At 41.9% G+C, this 21,584-nt stretch overlaps 1 long non-coding RNA gene across 1 annotated transcript in view; it reads left to right on the forward strand.

Moving 5' to 3' along the window:
* The window catches only part of LOC123953813, a 33,570-nt gene extending 20,116 nt beyond the window's left edge, over positions 1-13,454 (forward strand). The window contains exon 3 of the long non-coding RNA XR_006820978.1: positions 12,868-13,454. This is a non-coding gene — a long non-coding RNA (uncharacterized LOC123953813). The remainder of the gene's footprint in view (positions 1-12,867) is intronic.
* The last annotated feature ends 8,130 nt before the right edge of the window (positions 13,455-21,584 follow it).

Raw genomic sequence — 21,584 nt, forward strand, 5'->3', positions numbered from 1 at the left:
GGATATCATTGCAAGATTGGGAACATCTTGAGAAAAGGAAGTAAGTCTCAATCTTATTGTTTTTATCCCGTGGCTTTTATAGCATACTAAGTAGTTATTCAATAAATCTTTTAAAATGAAAGTAATGAATGAAGGCATTAATGAATGAATAAATAGAGGAGGTAATGATGAGTAATAAGAAGGCTTACACTCTGTGATGTTTTGTTTAAAAATTCAGAAACAGGGATGTCTGGGTGGCTCAGTCATTAAGCGTCTGCCTTTAGCTCAGGTCATGATGTGGGAAGCCTGCTTCTTCCTCTCCCACTCCCCCTGCTTGTGTTCCCTCTCTCGCTGTCTCTCTGTCAAATAAATAAATAAAATCTTTAAAATAAAATAAAAATAAAAATTCAGAAACGGATGTCAAAATATTAACATTTTCTTAATCTGTGTGGTAGTGGGTATATGAGTACACATTATATTACTCTCCACGCTGTTTTCATATTTGAAAACTCCTATAATATTTTGAAAAACCAAGATGAGTGATAGGATGATAGCAGTATGACAAAAGTGCCTTTCTTCAAGTATCTCATCCTTAATTAGGGAATTATTCCAAGTACACACAATTGTAGAGGTCTATTGGATAGTACATTTTTAGGAATTGACTGGGTAGGAAAAAAAAAGCAGTAAATAACTCTGAAACTAGAAAAGTAGGAATTGACACTACTTGTCCAGTTGTCAGGGCATCTAGGAATCAGCAGATGAACACTTAGTTATATTTAAGTATATATCCGGCCTCTATGAATTATGAAATATGATCAAAAAGAACTGGATCAATCTAGGCAACATAGTGTGAGCTAGCTAAATACCTGGGGATTGGTAGAAATCCTGTACAGAATTCTGGCAAAGTCTCTTGTGATTCTTCAGGTCAGATCTTCCTTCTCCATCAACTCTCTTCCTGGAAGGTTGACCTGTATGGACCACATCAGTGGATGCTCATGACTTCTGCCTTTTAGTTGGGTTCAGTTAGAAGTCAAAGAGAAGAAGGAGAAGGAGGTCAGTTTGCTTGATCCCTTTGTTCCGTTGCTTTTTTTTTTTTTTAAAGATTATTTATTTGAAAAGAGCTCATATGTGAGTGGGGGAATGGCAGAGAGAGAGAATCTTCGAGTAGACTCCTCACTGCACATGTCACTTGACACAGGGCTGGCTCTCACAACCCTGAGGTCATGACCTGAGCCAAAACCAAGAGTGAGACACTTAGCCAACTGAGCCATCTGGGCGCCACCCTCTCATCGTTCCCTTTCTATAAAGTTGCCTACAGCTGACTGTGTCTCTTGACTGAAGGTCATTGCTCCTCTCTGATACAGAGTAGCGACTCTATATGACTCTCTGTAGATAGATAGTTATCTTTGTCTCTTCTCTTAGGTCCAATAACCATCTTTCCTCATCGCTGTGGACTTATGTATTAAGAGCTCATACACACCACACACACACACACACACACACACACACACACACCTTTGAGAACAGTCCTTTCATATTTAAGACACCCCAAATAAGCCGTTTCTGAGTGTGACATCTATTTTCTCTTTGGACCTTGATTAATCAAAGGCCTCGACTATGACATCCGAGTTTTTCCTCCTCCCCAGTAGTTAGCACCCAGGTTTCTGTCCCTCACTTAGCAGATGCCAGAAGAGAACTTTAGAGGATTACCTGTAAATACTAACCTCCTCTCCTTAAGAGATGTCCTCAGCTCTTTCTAAGTCCTTCTGTCCTCTTCTTTCCTACCATGAAGTTATTGAAACAGAAGTGGTAAATGACTGCAAAACATTTGAAAACATATTGCCAGCATGAAATAATTATAATTATCCTTTCATCAATTCCATTTTTGATCACTTTTGGTCACTTTGCCATCTTTGTATACCAATACATTAATATATATAAATTATAATCAGTGGGGGAAAATCTAAATATTCCATCTACTATGTAATGATGCAAGGGGAATGTGTGTGATTTAGCTAATTTGAAATATCATGGAAAGCAACGAACAACAGAAATGGTAAGCATCTGGGATAATGTCTCTGGGCCTGGGCAGGGATGTCTGGTGATATCTGAAACTCTTTAAGGCCTTCGCACATACTATTCCTCCTGCCTGGAATACTCTCCCTTCCCCTCCCACTCTTCTTCTGGCTAATTCCTATTTATCCCTCAGCATTCTGCCTAAATGGCACGACTTCAGATAAATCTCTGATTTCCAATCTAAATTAACCTCCAACCTCCTGTTAATTTTCTGTGATAGAACCCAGTTCTTGTTCTTCTTCATACTTATCACAATATAAGTATATATTTATTTGTGTGTTCATTGTCCACCGTCCATCTCATCAATGAGGACAGGAACCAGGTTTGTTTGGTTCCTTCACTATATTTGTAATTCCTGATAGAGTACCTGTCAATATTAGGGGCCAATCTACAGTTGTGAAGTAAATTAGTGCCCAAAGTTCTTAGGAAGAACCATGTATTTGTGAACCATAACTCCATTTATGCTACTGTTATCAAAGTATTTGCTTGCCTTAAGCTCAAGAGTGTGCTGTAATTAGGACTATGGGGTATCATTCTTTAGATAAAATATAGGTATGTATATTTATGCTCTAGATTTGCATTTTATGAGTCATATTTTGTTCCAGGAAGCCAAAAGTCCAGCCAACTTTGCATAAAGAGACTTTTAAAAAAAGAGTTCTTTCTTAAAGTTATAAATGATTAGTTTTGTAATTAGATGTACTAGGGGATGTCTGCAGTTTTTGCCTGCACAACTTCTTTGCCCTCTTCCTTTGGTTAGAGAACCAGGGACCACCATGTATGGTCTCTTAGGGATTGTACACTGCAGTGGGTCCCGTTCATATAGATGTTAACATGAATCAGAGTTCTGAAGCTGTACAACTTTGTGGCCCTGACATAACTCTTTTCTTTTGGTGAATGCTCCTCACCCACCTAGATAGTCCAACCTGCGGGTCTGCTTCCTTGACCCAGAAGTAGACATGTGATCTAAGCCAATTAGTCAAAGAACTGTCTCTAGAAACCACCATTGATTATTGTAGAACTAGGCTCATGACCAAGGGAGCCAACCAGTATTGTTTGGGGGATTATGTGAATGGTAGGAGAGAAAGAATCTCTAATACTAAGAAGCATGAAATCTAGGGCTGCTAGTGGATCTTTTGCTATATTAATAAAAGATTACCTGCAAATAAAGTCAACACAGAAGAAAGTAGAACTGAAAGAAGGGGAAAAGGAGACAAATTATTGATGATATGGATTCATCCCCAGCTCTACCTAGATTACTCATGGGCTTTTTAGTTATGGGAGTTAATAAGTTCCCTCCCTTGCATAGGAGAGTTTGAGCTGAATCTCTGATCCTTGCAACCCCAGGAGTCCTGGTTAAAACAGATGCTTAGGTGAAACTATAAATCAGGAACTCGCAACTTGTTTTCTGCTTGACAGAAACCTAAACATGCTACTTTTGACAATGATTTCATATCTCTGCCTACAGCCCTCCAATGCCTTCTTCATCTTACCTAAGGAAGAAGGCAACTATCCACATATGACCAGTTGGTCCCTACATGGTCTGACCTTATCTACCCCCCTCCTTCCTTCACTTTGCTCACTGTGCTTCAGGAACCCTCACCTTGGCAGTCCTTACCCTTGCCACTCATGTGCTCCCACCAGAAGGTATTTGCACTTGTTTATCCCTCTGCCTGGCCTCTGCTTCTCCCAGTGTCCTTCTCACCAACATTCTGTTCTCTTTTCATATGCAAACTTCCCTCATCACCCCATCTAAAGTCTTACTTTCCCCCTTTGGTATTAGTTTCCTAGGGCAGTCATAACAAAGTGTAAAAAAAAAAAAAAAAAAAGATTGTAAATCTAGGAGGCTTACACAACAGAAATTTATTGTCTCACAGTTCTTAAAGCCAGAAGTCTGAGGTCAAGGTGTTGACAGTTGGTTTGTTCTGAAGGCCATGAGAGAGAATCTATTCCATGTTTCACTCCTGGCTTCTGGCGGTTTGCTCGCAATTCTTGATGTTCCTTGGCTTGTAGAAGCATCACCCAGATCTCTGCCTTTATCTCCATATGATGTTCTCCCTGTGTGCGTGTCTCTTGTGTCCCATTTCTCCTTTTTTATAAGGACACTAGTCATTGGATTACGGCCTGCTCAGATGGCCTCATCATGACTTGATCATCTGCAAAGATCTTATTTCCAAATGAAGTCACACATTCGCAGGTACTGGGACTTCAGTTTGGAGGGGACACAAGTAAACCCATAATACCCTTCTATCTTGCCTTGTTTTTCTTTATAGCATATATCACTTCCTGACATATTATAAACTTACATTTTTGCCATTTAATGTCTCTCTCTCTCTCTCCAAACTAGGATGTAAGTTCCATGAACATGTGGATATAATGTTACTTAAAACAGTGCTTAAGTGTATAGAAGGTATGCAATCAAGTATTTGGTAAGTGAGTGAATACTAAACAGGAAAATAGATTCTCTAGTTTTAAAATAGTAAAGTCTGAAACTTCTGTTTGCATAGTCAAGAATTTGAAGAAACTGGGGTGCCGGGGTTGTGCCGTCAGTTAGGCGTCCAACTCTTGGTTTTGGCTCAGGTCGTGATTCCAGGGTCCAAGTTCAGTGTCTGCTTAAGACTCTCTCTCTGCCCCTCCCCCCTCACTTTCTCTCTCTGTCTCTCTAAAATAAAATAAATAAAACTTTTTTAAAAAAATGATTTGAAGAAACTAAGACTTCTCCAGTTTCTTTAATGTACATATTTGGAGTCTAAGACTCACTGGAGATCTATCCTAAATCTCTATCACAAACTAACAACTACCATTACTTTGAAAATAGAAGACTGCCTAGAAACACTCAGGAAGAATGGAATTTGGGAGTGGTAGGTTGAGAGAGGGCATGGGAGAAGTGGTAGAAGTTGAATGAGGTCAAAAGTGGTCAAGTTAAGGCAAAAATCTAAAAGTAGTGCTCTTTATGCCGGACTTCATGATAAAAGTATGCCAGTGGCCTTCAGTGGAGTTACACTGAGTTTGTTAAACATTAAAAAGCATTTTTCAGGGGCACCTGGGTGGTATAGTCAGTTAAGCATCTGACTCTTGACTTCGGCTCAGGTCATGATCTGTGTCATGGGATTGAGCCCCACATGGGGCTCTGCATTCAGCAAGGAGTCGCTTGTCGCTCTCCCTCTGCTCCTCCCCCCAACTCTCTTTCTCTCTTTATCTCTAAAATAAATAAAATCTTCTAAAAAATAAAAAGCATTTTTAATATGAAACCAAATTTTGCCTGCTGCGGATATTAGAAGTGGCCCCTGGGGCATTTATCGTGATGTATCATCTGTAGATAATTTCATCAAGTTGTCTTATTATTATTATCTGCCTGTCATCTGATGCCCCCACTAGACTGTGAGTTGAGGGGCCGGAAGCTCTGTCTTTGCTGGTCCATAGGCAGTCAAAAGACAAGTAGTGAATTCAAGGAAAATATTTGCAGCATATATACACACAGAAGAGTTAAGAGCCCTTACTTACATAAGGCTTCTCTAAGTCAGTAAGAAGACAAATGACCCAGTGGATCAAAGAAAGTGCAGGTGCCATATAAACATTAAAAGTTGCTCAATCTTGCCAGTAGCCAGGGAAATGCAAATTAAAATAATAACAAAATTGAATTTTTGCCCATCTGCTTGGCAGAAGTTGAAAAGATTGATAACTTCCAGGCTGGTGAGGGTGTGGGTGATCAGACACTTTGAAACTTTTGGGTGTGGGACAGTATGTGGAACTGTATTGTTTAGATTTGAAATACGTTGACCTTCTGAACCAAAAATCTCATGTTTAGGAATCTGTCCTATAAAAGAGTCAGCCTTCAAAATGATATAGATCAGTAAGACGCCAGAAGTTCAATATAGGAAAGATCTAGGGGTGCTCATTTGGTTTTAAACAAATCCAGAATATGATATTTCTTGTACTTTCAAATTTATGGAGTAAAATTCCTGCTCTCTACAGAATTAATTATGAATTAAATAGCATAATCAGCGTTTATCAAATGGCAAGTAGTGGCAAGGGATGTCGTCAGTTTCCTTGAAATGCTGTGCTGGGGATTTGGTTGCGAATATTTAAGACAGTAACTCTTCAGCTTCTGCCATTCCCTCACTTACCCAGTCTCTCACCCAAAGGTGAACTTAGGTGAGAAGTGGGAAGGGCATGCATGTACCCAGGGAAGGAAATCTCTCAGCCTTTTTTCCCAAATGTCAGTTTCTGCTCTCACCATCCCTGGTTGTTTCTGTTTGTAATGAGAAGGGGAAAGTGCGACTTAGAGCAAGAATTTGCCACAACCACTTTGTCATATTAAGGGAGTGGCTTCATGTTTTATATTTTTAGCCAGGGAAAAGACCCGTGGTAGGCCTCTTTGAATAGAAAAGAGGAGACTCCTCTGACTAGGAAGGAAGCCATTTTTATCCCGTTAACTGCCCTGCATAACAAAGTGAGAAGAGCCTGGACTTTAGCATGAGGAAGGAGAGGAGGGTCAGGGAAATGGGTGAGATTTGAGGGGGTTTGAGAGCAAATGGGAGACTCAGACAGCGCAGGGTCCTGGAGGCCTGGGGAGCAGAGCTCCTCTAATGCTCCCTCCTGGGAGCCGCATGGTGCGTGGTTGGCCAACAACCTCCAGCTTCTACCTCCTTCAGTAGCCACTCCAGCGGGGCTTTTTTGTTTTTTAGGAGCGGGGGAAGGGTCCCTCTCTTTTTAGGGTAGCTCCCAGAATTGACAGAGGCAGGCCACAGACAAGGCCTAGACGTTTCCGCCTTCACTGGGCAAGCTGTGCTTTAAGCGTCCCTGATTCCGGCCCAGCGTTTGTCAGGTGGGCCTGGGTTCGAGGGCGTCCGCTCCCTGCCCGAGGGAGCTTGCCTCCCCTTTGTCTTCACAGCTTTTACTTCCCCAAAAGCCTTTCCCACCCCTTCCAGCTCTCAGCACCCGTTCCTGGGAGAGCCCACCTGGCACAGCCAAAGCCCCCACATTTGCAACTGCAGACATTTCACACCAGTGGGGATCTTTAAGACACCAGAAGGAACTTTTTCTCATTTTAATTTCAAGTTCAGAATTTAAAACCGAATAATTGCCAATCTGTTCTTTCCCACACAGTCACTGTTTAACCTTGACTGATGACCGATTTTGTCTGAGCAAACAATCACCAACTCCCTCTGGAATATATTCCTTTTCAATTTTTTTGTTGTTGTTGTTAAAAAGAAATGAAAGAAGTTCTGGAGGGAAAAGACCTAACAAATATTGCAACAAAACTTTCTAACTTTTATGAACAATTGATTCGTAGCTTTAGAATAAGAGAAGAGCTTGAAATTCTGTTGCTTTGCATGGGAGCATTCATCCACAGAGCCCTTGAAAATTGTCATCTAGACCTCCAGTTACAGACGCAGACAACAAACAACACAACTTTTCAACCATGTTAGTAAAAAGAGTTAACGTTCCAAATAACTGTTACTAGGTTTGCATTATTCAGGATTAACTGTCATACTTGGTGGTAACATCCACCTAGAGAAACTAGCACTTAAGTTACTCAAGGAGAGCAAAAAGTTCAATCTTTAGCATCTTTTTTTTCCTGTTGTATACATTTTCCCTTTCCATTGTTTTCAGTTTACTAATTGTATGTCTTAAAAAGACAACCCAGTTTTCTTTTTCAGAAAAGCAACACATAAGGCCACTTGGACTTTTGATCTATTCTATGTGCTAGGGGAATTGGTAATCATTAACTCAATACAGTATATTTTTGTGGGGAGGGGCATTCTTTTTTTTTTTTGTTAGGAAGAAAAAGGTTACTTTAAAAATAACATTGATAAATAGTTATTACTTGTTTAATAAGCTTTTGAATACGTTAAGGAGGAGGTTGACATTCAAAATGATTTTTCTGGGTGTTTAATTAGGGGAATATCTTTGTCAATTCCTTTTATTCTCTAAATGCTCAGTTCTCTGCCCTCTTTTGTGATCTCTGCTGAAATTACATCTGTGCTTGGCGCTTTCACCTTTGTGAAAAGGAAAAGCTCAACTTCGGACCCAAGTTGCTTGACCTTCATTTATCCACTTTCCACCCCAGCTGGCCTAGAGCAGATGAGGTTACAGGGAGATTTCTCAGCCTCTTAGGAAGACCTTGGTCCCTAGACCTTTCTCTCCTGCTGCTTTGATGAGCTCTGCTGCACCATCCACCCTCTGTCTCCTGTGACCCACTGACCCAGGAGTTCCCACAGCAAGATGGCTAATGATCTAAGTCCAGCTCTACCTGGTTTCTGTTGACACCATGGAACAGCCAACTTGTCTGTATGAAAGGGTACTTTCAGCTACAAGTTACACACAGATGGTTGCGTATCTTTGCTGTGCTACTAAAACCAAGACAGGGGTGTTTCCAGGAGGCAGTCCTTTGAGTGAAGGGTATTTGCTTATGTGTCCTTGTATGTATGTATTATATATTGGCTAAGAGTGATGGAGTGTGTGTTCATAAGCACAGAGTTCAGGATATTTCCACAACTCTAATATGTATGTAAATGTTAGTATAGCCTGTATCATAAATGGAAAATTGTTTTCCTGCTTAAATCTTAAAATAGTGTAAATGGAAACTACCCAATGAGATTAATTACTGTTTTTAGTAACAGCTTGGGATAAATAGAGTTCCTTTGTAAGGAGCTTGTGATCCAAACAAGACTTATCAAACCAATACCTATAAAAATTGGCTAAGAAAAGCCTATTTGTTACACTTCTCCAAGCTAGGATTATTTCAGAGTTTTGAAATAGATGAGACCCCCATGATTATCATCTTTAATTCATTATGTATTACTAAGTGATAATCTAGTTTCCCACTTATTAACTATATATTCTTGGCTTATGGTAAGGGAAAGGAAGAGGAAGAGGAGTAGGCGCAGAGCTGGAAGGCTATCTGGCCCGGTCCTTACATTTATAAAGGGCCTTGAATTTAGGCTTTTGACCTTATCTCCAAAGGAGATGACGGCAAAAATATGCTGATGGGACTGAAAGAAGACAACCTCATCAAAACTTAAAATTGAGATCCCTGACTAAAGTATATCACCTTTAGTGTACTATAGATTTAAAAAATTAAATCTTTAAATTACCTTCTGACAAGCACAACTGTTTTGTGTTGTGATTTTATTGCGTTACAGTCATCAGTTGTTAAAAATGTGAACATTCCAAACACAATTTTTATTTTTTTAAAAATACTTATTTTTGAGAGAGAGAGAGAGAGAAAATGACCTGTGGGGAGGGACAGAGTGAGAAGCAGACTTCCCGCTGAATAGGAAGCCCAATGCAGGACTTGATCCCAGGAACCTGAGACCATGACCTGAGCCAAAGGCAGATGCCCAAACAACTGAGCCACCCAGGTGCCCTTAACACCATAATTTTTAATCCTTTTAGCAATTTTTAAAAACTTAATATACTGGGAACCTCAAAAATAATGGAGGTAGCCCTGGATCTCTCTCAGCCTTTGAGAAGTTCAGCAATTATTTGGTGAGAATGCAAGTATTCCCATGAGGTAGCAGGAGCATTTTCATATAAACCTAAGAAATCTAGAAAATAGGAAATTATAGAAAAGAATAAATTGCATGTTTCAAATAAAAAGTCATTGTGTATTCTTTTTTTAATCTTTATATTGGATTTTATGGACTTTGAGTATTTCAGTCTTATTATTCCAACATATTAATACATATTTAAGATACAGAATATCTGCACCTTGAAAGCAGATTTTCTCAGTCTAAAGTCACTTACTGGCTTTGGTAAACTTATAGAACTCGCATGCGTCTGAAGCTGTGAATATTCAACCAGAGTAAGCTGTATGCTAAACAAGAATTCTTGGACACCTGAGGCTTGGAATGCTAAAATAAAACCTGACAGATAGAGGGTCTTTGAAAGACAGGTCTCCCAGCGATGTCTTAAAGGAGAAAGGAGTGACAACTAAAATCAAAAGAAAGTCAAATGTCGTGAGTTAGAAGGGAAGGTTAATCCTGGGTAACAGGTCAACAGAGGTCATTATCTGAATTATAAATATCCTGAAAAAGAACTTCTTCCTCTTGTTTGCCCAGTTCCCACAACTGCATTGTCTCCTGGGGAAGCATTTATGGTTATTTCAGCAAATTCAGTACAGAGTCATAGAGACAACCATTTTTTAACAGACATAACAAACCATTATTTAACAGACTGAAATATGAAGGCGTCTGTCCAGTTGGAGTTAGGAAATTAGATCTTTGAGACCAACAGGCATTGGTCTGGCCAACGGCATTTAGAGAAGAACAGGGGAGACAAAGATGCAAAGGGCACCATGGGTGAAAGAAAGACTTGAGTCTGGATTCCACCTCTGCTACGGAGTTAACGTATTCCTGCTGGTCCAAATGCAAGTGTCTAAGGTAAAAGCACAATGAAAGGAGGAAGGCTCACATCGGCAGCCCCACTTTGAAGAGCCCAGCATTGTAGGAGCTAAAATATAAGCTAATGAGTAACTGTGGCACAAGCTGTAACTTTCTAGGACTCCACAGAGGGAGGTAGAGGAAGATATTTAAATCTGCAGTGGTTTCCAGGAAGGAGTAGGACAGACACAACTAATGATCTCATTCCTAATGACCTGAAATCTCCTTCCAGAGAAACCCCATGAATGGTCCCGAATGTGCTGTATAATCTCAGGTATTCCTCATAGCAGCTCTGTGAGCTGGAGATTTTTACTCCCATTTTACAGAGAAGGAAACTGACCTCAAAGAGAGATACCAAGTCATCTGCCCAAGGCTGGGTGGGAAAGTTGGGCTTTCAATCCATCTGACTCTAAAAATGATGCTATTTCTGTAGCATCTTTCTGTGTCATTCTTACTGTTACTTTAAGTACTGCTTGTAAATTGACTTGATTTCCCCAAGTACACAGACTTGAACCTTGGAATCTTTAGTGATCCTTCCAATCAGTCATTCTACTACTATTTACTGAGCATGTAGTAAGAGTTGGCATTGGGATTAAAGAATTAATGAAATAAAATTCCCACTCCCAAAGAGCATGGAATCAGTTACTAGACCGTATAGGACTCATTTCTCATATATATCTCTCCCCATATTTCTCTTCTGAGTCTGGTACAGCCCTCGCTGCCTGGACGGTAGTCTTATAAGTGGTCTTTCCGGGGACCACCTTCTGGGTGGCTCAGTCCGTTAAGCTCCAATTCTTGGTTTCAGCTCAGCTCATGATCGCACAGTCATCCTGGAATGAAGCCCCACATCAGGGTCTGAGCTCAGTGCAGAGTCTGCTTCAGATTCTTTCTGCCTCCCCCTCGCTCTTACTCTCTCCCTAAGAAATAAATAAAATCTTAAAAAGAAAAAAAGGGGGGCACCTGGGTGACTCAGTGGGTTAAGCCTCTGCCTTCAGCTCAGGTCATGATCTCAGGGTCCTGGGATCAAGCCCCGCATTGAGCTCTCTGCTCAGCAGGGAGCCTGCTCCCCCCCACCCCCGCCTACTTGTGATCTCTGTCAAATAAATAAATAAAATCTTTAAAAAAAAAAAAGTGGTCTTTCTGTGTTATTAGCCAGGTCATGGGAGATCTACTCAGAGCTGTGGACAGGGTAAAGAATTTATTTGTTTGTTTGTTTGTTTGTTTGTGATGGGGGGAGGGACATGGGAGCAGAGGAAGAGGGCCAAGTGAACTCTGTACTGAGCATGGAGCCTGATGTGGGCTCAATCCCACAACCCCAAGATCACGACCTGAGCCAAAACCAAGGGTGGGATGCTTAACCCAAGCGCCCCCAGGGCAAAGAATTTTTTTAAGTCATAGGGAGACATCCAAAAAGTAGCAACAGTGAGAAACTGCAACCCTGCCTAGGGCCAAGATACTCCAGAGCTGTCTTTCCTCAGGAAATATTCCCCATTGCCCTAAGCAGAAACCAACCCTGCCAACATCTAGATCCCAGACTTCCAGCCTCCAGAACTATGAGACAACAAATCTGTTTTGTAAGCCACACTGTTTGTGGTACTTTGTGATAGGAGCCCTAGGAAACTAACATAGGAATGAAAACCAGAAATCTGACTCTGGACCAACTGAGTTTAAGGGGCTATTTGAGAAACAACATAACAAGGTCATTAAAAGCATGGACCCTGGAGCCATCCGCCTGGGTTTGGACCCAGGCCCTGCCATTTACCAACTGTGGGAGCACACTCGAGTTAATGTAGATCTGTTAGACACAGCCCCCTTGTCTGTAACTAGGAGTAACACTACCTTTCTCCTGGGGTTGTCATGAGGAGAAGATGAGCTGATCATAAAGCTGTTAAAATAGTGCCTGGCACATAGTGAGCACTACAGAACAGTTTATTTCCACAGACAATACATAAAGCCTCCCAGTATTGAATAGATTTGGTAAAAGAATCTGGAATTCAGGAAAGAGTTCTCCATTTTAAGATTGGGATTCACTGGCATTTCCTGAAACTGTAGATAGCGCGTGTGGGATGAGAAGAGGAGAGGGCTTCTGGACAAGTCTTGACACCTCCAACCTTTATGGCTAGGAAGAGTAGGTTGAATCATCAAAGGGGATAAAAGAATGTCTAGAGAAAACCACAATGAAATACGATCTCATACCTATTAGGATGGCTGTTAGGGACTGACTTGTGTGTCTCTCCACCCCCAGATTAATATGTTGGAGCCCTAACCCCCAACGTGACTGTTTGGAGATATGGCCTTTGAGAACATTAAAGTTAAATGAAGTTTAAGGGTAGGACCCTAATCCAATAGCACTGATGTCCTTATAAGAAGAGGAAGAGACTCCAGAGTGCACTCACTCTCTTTCTCTCTCTCTCTTTCTCTCTCCTAGCATGAACAGAAAAAAGGACATGTGAGGACAAGTGAGAAGTTGCTGTCTGCAAGCTAGGAGGAGAGGCCTAATCAGAAACCAACCCTACTGGCATCTTGATCTTGGAATTTTGGCCTTAAGAACTGTGAGAAAATCGGGTCGTGTTGTTTAAGCTACCCATCTGTGGCATTCTGTTATGGCAGACTGAGCAAACAAATACAATGACTGTAATTTATAGAATGTAAAATAATGTGTTGGTGACAATGTAGAGAAATTGGAACGCTCGTGCATTGCTGGTGGGACGATAAAGTGGTACAGCCACTGTGGAATACCGTATGGGAGTTCCTCAAAAAGCTAAACATATAATTACCATAGGACCCAGCAATCTCACTTCTAGATATATATCCTAATTAATTGAAAGCAGGGACTCAAACAGATACTTACATGCCAATGTTCATTGTAGCATTATTTGTAGGAGCCAAAAGATATATCAACATATATGGTATATCCATACAGTGAAATGTTATTCAGCCATAAAAAGAAATGAAGTTCTCCCACTTGCTAAAATATGGATGATTCTGGAAGACCTTATAAGTGAAATAAACCAGGCAGAAAAGGACAAATATTGTATGATTCTATTTATATGAGGTATCTAGAATAGGCAAGTTCATAGAGACAGAAAGTAGATTAGAAGCTACCAGGGTCTATCAGGGGAGGGAGGGATGGGGACTTATTTATTAATGGGTACAGAGTTTCTGTTTAGGGTGATAAGAAAGTTTTGGAAAGAGATAGTGGTGATGGTTGCACAACAAGGTTATTAATGACCCTGAATTGTCTATTTTGAAAAGGATAAAACACAAATTTTATGTTATTTATATTTTGCCACAAAAAATAATCATAGCTAGAGAGTTTGGGAGAAGGCAAGAGGGTTGCATCATGGAGCCAAGGAAAAGAAAGTTTACCGAAGGAGGAAGTAGTTAAGAATGTGAAGAAAGGTGAATATCTGAACTGATGCGCTTAGCAAGAACTTGTCAGTGGGAAAGATGGTCGTCAGAGGGAGACACGATGGGGGGAGGAGGAGTGAAAGAAGAGAAAATGTGGATGGTTGTAGCTAAGTCCTTCAGGAAGTTTAATAAAGTGAGAGAACTGAATGTGTTTGATGTTGATGGGAAAGATAAGGATTAAAGAGACCGGTTACAGAAGAATGAAGGGATCGTGTGAGGGGGGGATGCTCGAGGCAGAGCCCCGGAGTCCAAAGCATGGGTGCGGTGTTGGGGCTGAGGCAAGGAGAGGAATTGCCCCCAGAGGGAGAGGCAGAGAAGGAGAGAGGAGGGCCACGGCAAGTCGAGGGGATGCCGTTCTCTTGTGAAGTGGAAGGTGAGATCCAACAGCCAGGGGACATGAGACAGAAGGGTAGAAGTTTAAAACAGTGGAAAAGATCTGAAGTCTTCATGTGGGAAAGTGGACAATAGATGAAGGTGGGTTGTCTAGGCAGTGCTGAGGGCTGGTCGTAAGTCGGCCGTCTGGGATTTCTCTTGGCCCAGTTTGCCCTGGAGTATGACTTTCTCCAGCACTGCTCAGCTGTGGAGTCAGATATGGAGAGAGCACTAGAAAGATGGGCCTGCTCTGGGTTAGGCTTTTCCCAAATGGTACAAAATTGAAAGCGTAGGAGAGTTGAAGGCTGAAGAGGCAAAAGCCACAGGGAGTTTCCAGAGAGCCTAGGGCTCTGGAGATGGGGTAGGTGGGTGGGGTTGCGAAGTGTGGGGCTAGGAAATAAAAGAGCATGGCTATCTATATACCACATACACTTAATCCGGGCGTGTTTTTAAAGGACAATTTCAATCACGTCCTTTCCTTGGAGTCCACCAACTTAAGACTGAGCTTGCTTTAAAAGCTTTCCCCAGCAGGGCCCAGAGACCCTGCTTTAGACTATCTCCAAAACCTTCCCTATCATCTTCAGTTCCTTCTGTTCCTCTTGGAATACCTTCCCAGTGGTGAACCAGAGTGGACCAGAAGTTCTCCACTGCTTTCTCACCTCTGTGCCATTGCTTACGTACATTGCTCCCTCGGGAATGCCCTCTCCTCGACATAAATCAGTCCTTTCTCATTGTTCCTGTGGAATTTAATGCACAGCTCTATTACAGCCCTTCTCACATTTTGTTAATTTTTTTTTTGTTTACGTTTGTGAAGGGTATCTGTTGTGCTCATCTGCCTGAGATCCCTTCTTTCATGGCTCCTCTCCTTTTTTTGGTAACAGGTCCGCCCTGCAGTTAGAGAATTGCCCTTCCTTCACTCATGTGGATCTAACATGGCTCCCAAAGGTGGCTCCGGGACCATCTGGCTATAATTATGAACACATGACCCAAACCAGACCAGTCAGCATCTTTTCTCAGGATCATGTATGTGGAAAGTGAAATGGTCTCTTCTTGTTTAAGTCTGCCAGCTGAGATGATGTAATCCAGAAGGTGTCAGTGGCCAATTTCCACACCATGTCTTTTAATCACTACCACAAAGAGGAAGCCAAATTGAAGTGGGGGTGGGGGTGGGGAGAGGAAGCCCAAGCCAGAATCATATTATTTGACTGATGCCACCTGATCCTGCCTTCCTTCGTGGAACTTACAATTGTACAAGCCATTCAAGTGCCTTTATGCCTAAGCCAGCAGGAGCTGGTTTTGTTTACTTGCCCCCCGAAACAGTCTCAGGGGATATACATGTTGTCTCTTCTGCTAGACTCTACATGCTCAGCTAGACACAGACTTTGAACCATACCATCTAACAGAAAGAATGCTCAATAATATGAAATAAATGTTGAAATCCTAATAATCATTCCCAGTCCAATTCAAATCTCATTTCCACCTATAAAAATTTTTATTGAACCCCCAAAACAAGTAGGATTGTTTTCAGAACCCTAACGCATTTGCCTATGACTCCCAATGTCACGTTATAGATTTTGCTTCTTATTTTGGTTGTTTGTGTTCTTGGCCATCTCTCCTTACCAGATATGTAAGTACATTGGATGCAGGGCTTAAGTCTGTGTAGTAGCTGCTCAATAAAAGGTAACTGTTCTTAATTGCACTCCCATGTACCAGCTGTGCAGAGGCAAAAAATGATGGATGAGATTCAGTCTCTGTTCTCAGGCACTTGAGGCACACATACAGCAAATAATGTGAGTTGCCTTGGCCTGAATAGAAAATAAATAGAGAAGAAAGCAAGTAGCCTAGATCCTTGCAGAGAAACAAAGCTCTAGACTGAGAGCAAAAGATATTTTTATCAGGAAGTGTTAGAAGAATGCAGAACAAGCTCGGAAACATTTTGTAAATAGATCAGGAACCAAATATCCTGGAAAGATAAAGCCACTCATAAATGAAGTCAAACAGAGCATTTCCACAAACATAAATGAGCAAGCATAGCAGTCAGCAAATCCTCTCTTCATTGTTTCCAAATTTCTTTCCAACTAAATATGGGTAGGTTGATCTGATCCTCCAGCCCTGTGTCTAACTCTAGGCAAACACAATGGCTACAAAACGCTTCACTTCTCCAGAGAACACTGAAGAAGCTTAATTGTTTGAATTATTCCAGTTCTATGTTAAATATGGTAGCAAAATTTCATTCAACTCTGCATCCCCCATGCACCACCACCCCTGAAACTTTCAATGTGCATGTTCTCCCAGGAAGGGAGTATCTGTTGAATGAATGGTGAGCCACTCAAATAATCAAATCTTCTCCCTCGGGTATGCTCCTATCCAACTTCCTCAAGTTGTTTCCTCTTCAGCTCCTGCAGAGGTTTAAGAGTCCAGCCCTGGACAGCCAAATCAAAGCACAAGTTTATGCAAGAATCCAGGAATCTTAGTTTAATCTCTGGACAGCCTGAGGGGAATCAGGCAAAAGGCATCTGGGTAAATTTACCCAAAGTGATTATGTCATCTCAGCAGTAATAACATTGCTCAGTGTCCTCAGTCCCCTGAAAGCTTTCCTCGTGGCAGTTAAGATGTGGGTAGACCAGGGCGCCTGGGTGGCTCAGTGGTTTGGGCCGCTGCCTTTGGCTCGGGTCATGGTCTCAGGGTCCTGGGATCGAGTCCCGCATCGGGCTCTCTGCTCGGCAGGGAGCCTGCTTCCCTCTCTCTCTCTCTGCCTGCCTCTCTGCCTACTTGTGATCTCTCTCTCTGTCAAATAAATAAATAAAATCTTTAAAAAAAAAAAAAAAAAGATTAAAAGATGTGGGTAGACCAGCTGGCTGGCTGCTCAGTAGTGTGTCACCACAAAATGGCATTACTGGGTTGAAGCCCCAGAGGTTCAGGGCCTCAACTATTCTGCATTTGATTAGAAATTTGATTAGATCTACTGTTCGAGATAGGTGTATTAGTCAGGCATTCTCCAGAGAAATAGAACCATGAATGGCTTGTACAATAGCATATATAGGAGATTCATTCTAGGAATTGGCTCACGTGGTTATGGAGGCTGATCCACAAGCTGGAGAACCAGGAAAGCTCATGGGGTACTTCTTTTTGGGTCCAAAGTCCTGAGAATGGGGAGTACAGGGGGCTGTGGGAGGGTGAGCATGATGGTGTAAGTCCCGGGTGAGTCAGAAAGCTCAACAGCCAGGAGCGCCAATATCTGAGGGCAGGAAAAGATAAATGTCTCAGCTCAGGTTGAGAGAGCAAATTCATTCTTTCTCTACCTTTTTATTCAATTCAGACCCTCAGTGGATTGAAAGGTGCCCACCTCAGTGGTCAGCCTACTGATTCAAATACTTATCTCTTCCAGAGACACCCTCACAGACGCACTCAGAAATAACATCCTACCAGCTATCTGGGCCTCCCTTAGCCAAATCAAGTTGATAAAAATAACCATCTTAGAGGGGTGATCAAGCTCTAGGAAACTGAGTTGCACTCCCCCCAAACACATCCCAGCGTGTCAGAAATTTAACCAACCTGAAATTCAGACTTCTACCCCAATGAAGTAAATACAAAAACTTTATGTACATAAAGGTCAGGAGATTTTTTTTGTCTTTTTCTCTTATTTTGAGATCTTATTTATTTACCTGAGAGAGAACAAGTGAGAGAGAGAGCACAGAGGGAGAGGGAAAAGCAGGACCCCAGGATCATGACCTGAGCCAAAGGCAGATTCTTAACTGACTGACCCACCCAGGCACCCAAGATTTCTTTCTCTTCTAAGAAGAGGGAGTTAGTGGGAGCACCTGGTTAAGCATCTGACTCTCGATTTCAACTCAGATCATGGTCTAGGGGTCATGAGATTGAGATGCACACCAGGCTCTACACTCTGTCTGCTTGAGAGTCTCTCTCTCCCTCTGCCCCTCCTAAAATAAATAAACCTCTTTAATAAAGGGGGGGGGTTGGTATATTATACTCTATTTGAATTTTTTTTACAATAGGCATATTTTACTTTTATACTAAAATGCACATTTTTAAATTATGACAAGAAATAATTCATCTGTGAGACCAAATTTTGGTTCTATAAGGGTAGAAACTGTGGTTTTTTTTTTTTGCCTTGGCACTGTATGTACCTTTAGCATATAGCACAATGTCTAAGACACTGTGTGAGCCGAATAAATATTCAAATAAGCTTCTCGACTCTTATCAATCTATTCTAACTTAAAAAGGGGTCACAGTCTTGTAAATCAGGGAAAGGCTGATTGGTCAAAAGACAATCAGAACCTGTAGACACTATAGTCCACAGTTCCCCAACGTTCAGATAGTGCTGATTAGTGGTTTGTGAAATCAGTGTAGTGACTCACAGCTGGCATTTAAAAAAAAAAAAAAATAGCTAGAATTCAGTAGGGAAAAAAAAAAAAAAAACCACCCAGTACATTTAAAGAGGGTATTGTTTTGTGAAATTTTGTTTCCGTTTTGCACATACTATGTGGTGATGTAAAATGTATTTCTTAACTCTGGACTGCAGTCAAAAAGTTTTGAGAGCCACTAGTCTAGTCTAAGTTACACACACACACACCCTGCTCCCCAGCCATAACAAACCACTTTCGTTTCGCCAAAACATCACGCTATTCCTACCCTAGAGGACCTGGGACTTATCACTCTCTTTACCTGAAATGTGCTTGCCTCCTTGACAGCCTGGGGACCACCCCTCCCCTGGCTTACTCTTTGAGATCCTGCTCAAGTATCTTGCCTGTGAACCCTCTGTGACCCTTCTGAGCAGAGCTAGACCTCCTGCTAGGTGCTCCTATCTCCCCTGTCCCCTGATTCATCACAGTGCTGGGCACTAGACAGTTGGTCACCTCTTTTCTCCTAAGGTCGGTCCCGGGAGTGGGAACTTTGTGGCCCTTCCCTCGTATGCCAGGGCCGCACACAATGCCTTTAGTACTTGGTACATGACTGTCAGATATTTACAGAGAAAAGCCTTTATGAAGAACAGAGAGGTTCTTTATGTAATGAAATAGAAGAGCATGCAAATTTTTCAGTAGTAAATGAAAAAAGCAAGGTGCCCTACAGTATGGATAATATGCTGCGTGTGTGTGTGTGTGTGTGTGTGTGTGTGTGTGTGTGTGTGTGTGGTGGCAGAGAATAGCTTTGGAAGACTACAAAGGAAACCAGTAACAATGGTTGCTACCTGTCCCCAGGTCTAAAAGGGAGACTGTTTCACTATCTGCCTCTTGATTTTTGTGCTTTATGCATGGGTTACCTCTCACGTAAATTAATTAATCAATATTCCTCCAAAATGCCTTTATAGGCAATGAATATAAGAAAGTCAAGATTAGGGCGCCTGGGTGGCTCAGTGGGTTAAGCCGCTGCCTTTGGCTCAGGTCATGATCTCAGGGTACTGGGATCGAGTCCTGCGTCGGGCTCTCTGCTCAGTGGGGAGCCTGCTTCCCTCTCTCTGCCTGCCTCTCTGCCTACTTGTGATCTCTCTCTGCCAAATAAATAAATAAAATATTTAAAAAAAAAGAAAGTCAAGATTAAAAAAAAAAAACAAACAAAAACAAGATTTATGGCTTCCAAATATCCCACATGTAGAAAGACATAATTATTTTTCTCAACTGATTTAAAAGGGGGAAAAGGAGCCTTTATTGTCTGTGACACTGAAAGATAAACCTAGGCTTTTTCTGATTTACTACAAAAAAGAAGTTGCATCTCCTTCTAGTCCAGGAGAGCAGCCTGGAGAGAGGGAGACTGGGGTGGATGGAACTGCAGTTTCCCAGAAATAAGCAACCCTCCAGTCTTTATGGGAAACCACAGGTCCTTAGGAAGGCTGGACTAATGAGCACTCAGCACTTGTCAAAGAAGGCAATGGTAACAAAGGATAATCTAAGCTAATTCTGTAACCATTTGGAGAATAGGGTTCTTCTTCCAGCAGTCTTCTGAGGGAGCTCTGTAAGTTCTTCACCTCATTAAAATATTTCCTTATATAAGCCTAATTATCAGAATTAAAAGAGCTGCTTATTACAGAGCTGGGTTTCTATGGCAACAGTAAAATAATTGCCAAAGTGTCTGAAGCATTGAGAAAAATAATATACACTAATAATAGGTATAGCCCTGTGAATCCTTTTGATAAGACAACTAATTGAGAGCCAGCTACTCTGCATGTTGCAACAAGAACGACCATGGATATCTGCAAACTTCTTAAAACCCAGCCAAACATCCGCTGTTAAAGTCACAGAAAGGATTCTGAGTTAAGAATAGATTCATGGCTACTTTAGGGATCTCATTGAGGTGTTCCAAGCCTATCTGGTATGGAAGTAAAGATCATTTTCCCTTTTATATTACAAACCTGTCTCTTACATTCCACACCCCCCTCTCTCCTACATTCCCCCCACTTTCTGTTTTGCATAAGTGCCTGCTGAAATCCTGGCAGGGTGACCCTGGCCCCGGGTCAGGGCCTGCCCTGTGGTCACGTGTGAAAGCACCAGGGAATTCCTTCCTTCTGCTGCATCTGCCTCATTCCTCTCCTCAGAATGGAGGAGGAACTCCAAACACGGGGCCCCGAGATGGGTCATTTTGGATTCATGATTTCAAACAAGCAAGTTCTTCCCTGAAATAAGTTATTTCCTTGACTTATTGGGAAACAGTGTAATCCTTCATATTAGTTTGCTAGGACTACTATAACAAAGTACCCCAGGCCAGGTAGCTGGAAATTTATTTTCTCACAATTCTGCAGGCCAGAGGCCAAGCTCAAGGTGTTGGCAGGGTTGATTTCTTTGGAAGCCCCTCTCTTTGGTTGGTACGTGACTGTCTTCTCCTACCTGTGTTTCCATATTGTCTTCCCTCTGTGAGTGCCATTATCCTAATCTCCAGTCATGTTAGATCAGGGCCCACTCTAAAGACCTCATTTTAGCCTCATTATCCTTCTAAAGACCCTGTCTCCAAATACAGTTACATCCTGAGCTACTGGGGGTTAGGACTTCAACATATGAAATTGGGAGAGTAGAGCAGAATTCAGCTCATACCAACAAGCATGCTTCTTTACAATATGACTTTGCTGTCCTTTCCATGAAGGTGAGCACCACCGGATACATCCTTATGAGAAGAGGGGACTAGGACACAGATACACAGAGAGGGAAAACACCATGAGAACATGAAGATGGCCATCTACAAGCCAAGGAGAAGGGCCTCAGAAGAAACCAACCCTGGAGTGCCTGTAGGCTCAGTCAGTTAGGCTCTTGATTTTGGTTCAGGTCATGATCTCAGGACTGTGAGATTGAGCCCTGCATTGGGTTCTGTGCTGGGTGTGGAGCCTGCTTACGATTCTCTCTCCCTCCCTGCCAG

The sequence above is a fragment of the Meles meles genome, chromosome 1 (assembly GCF_922984935.1).
Source record: "Meles meles chromosome 1, mMelMel3.1 paternal haplotype, whole genome shotgun sequence".
NCBI classification, from domain to species: domain Eukaryota; kingdom Metazoa; phylum Chordata; class Mammalia; order Carnivora; family Mustelidae; genus Meles; species Meles meles.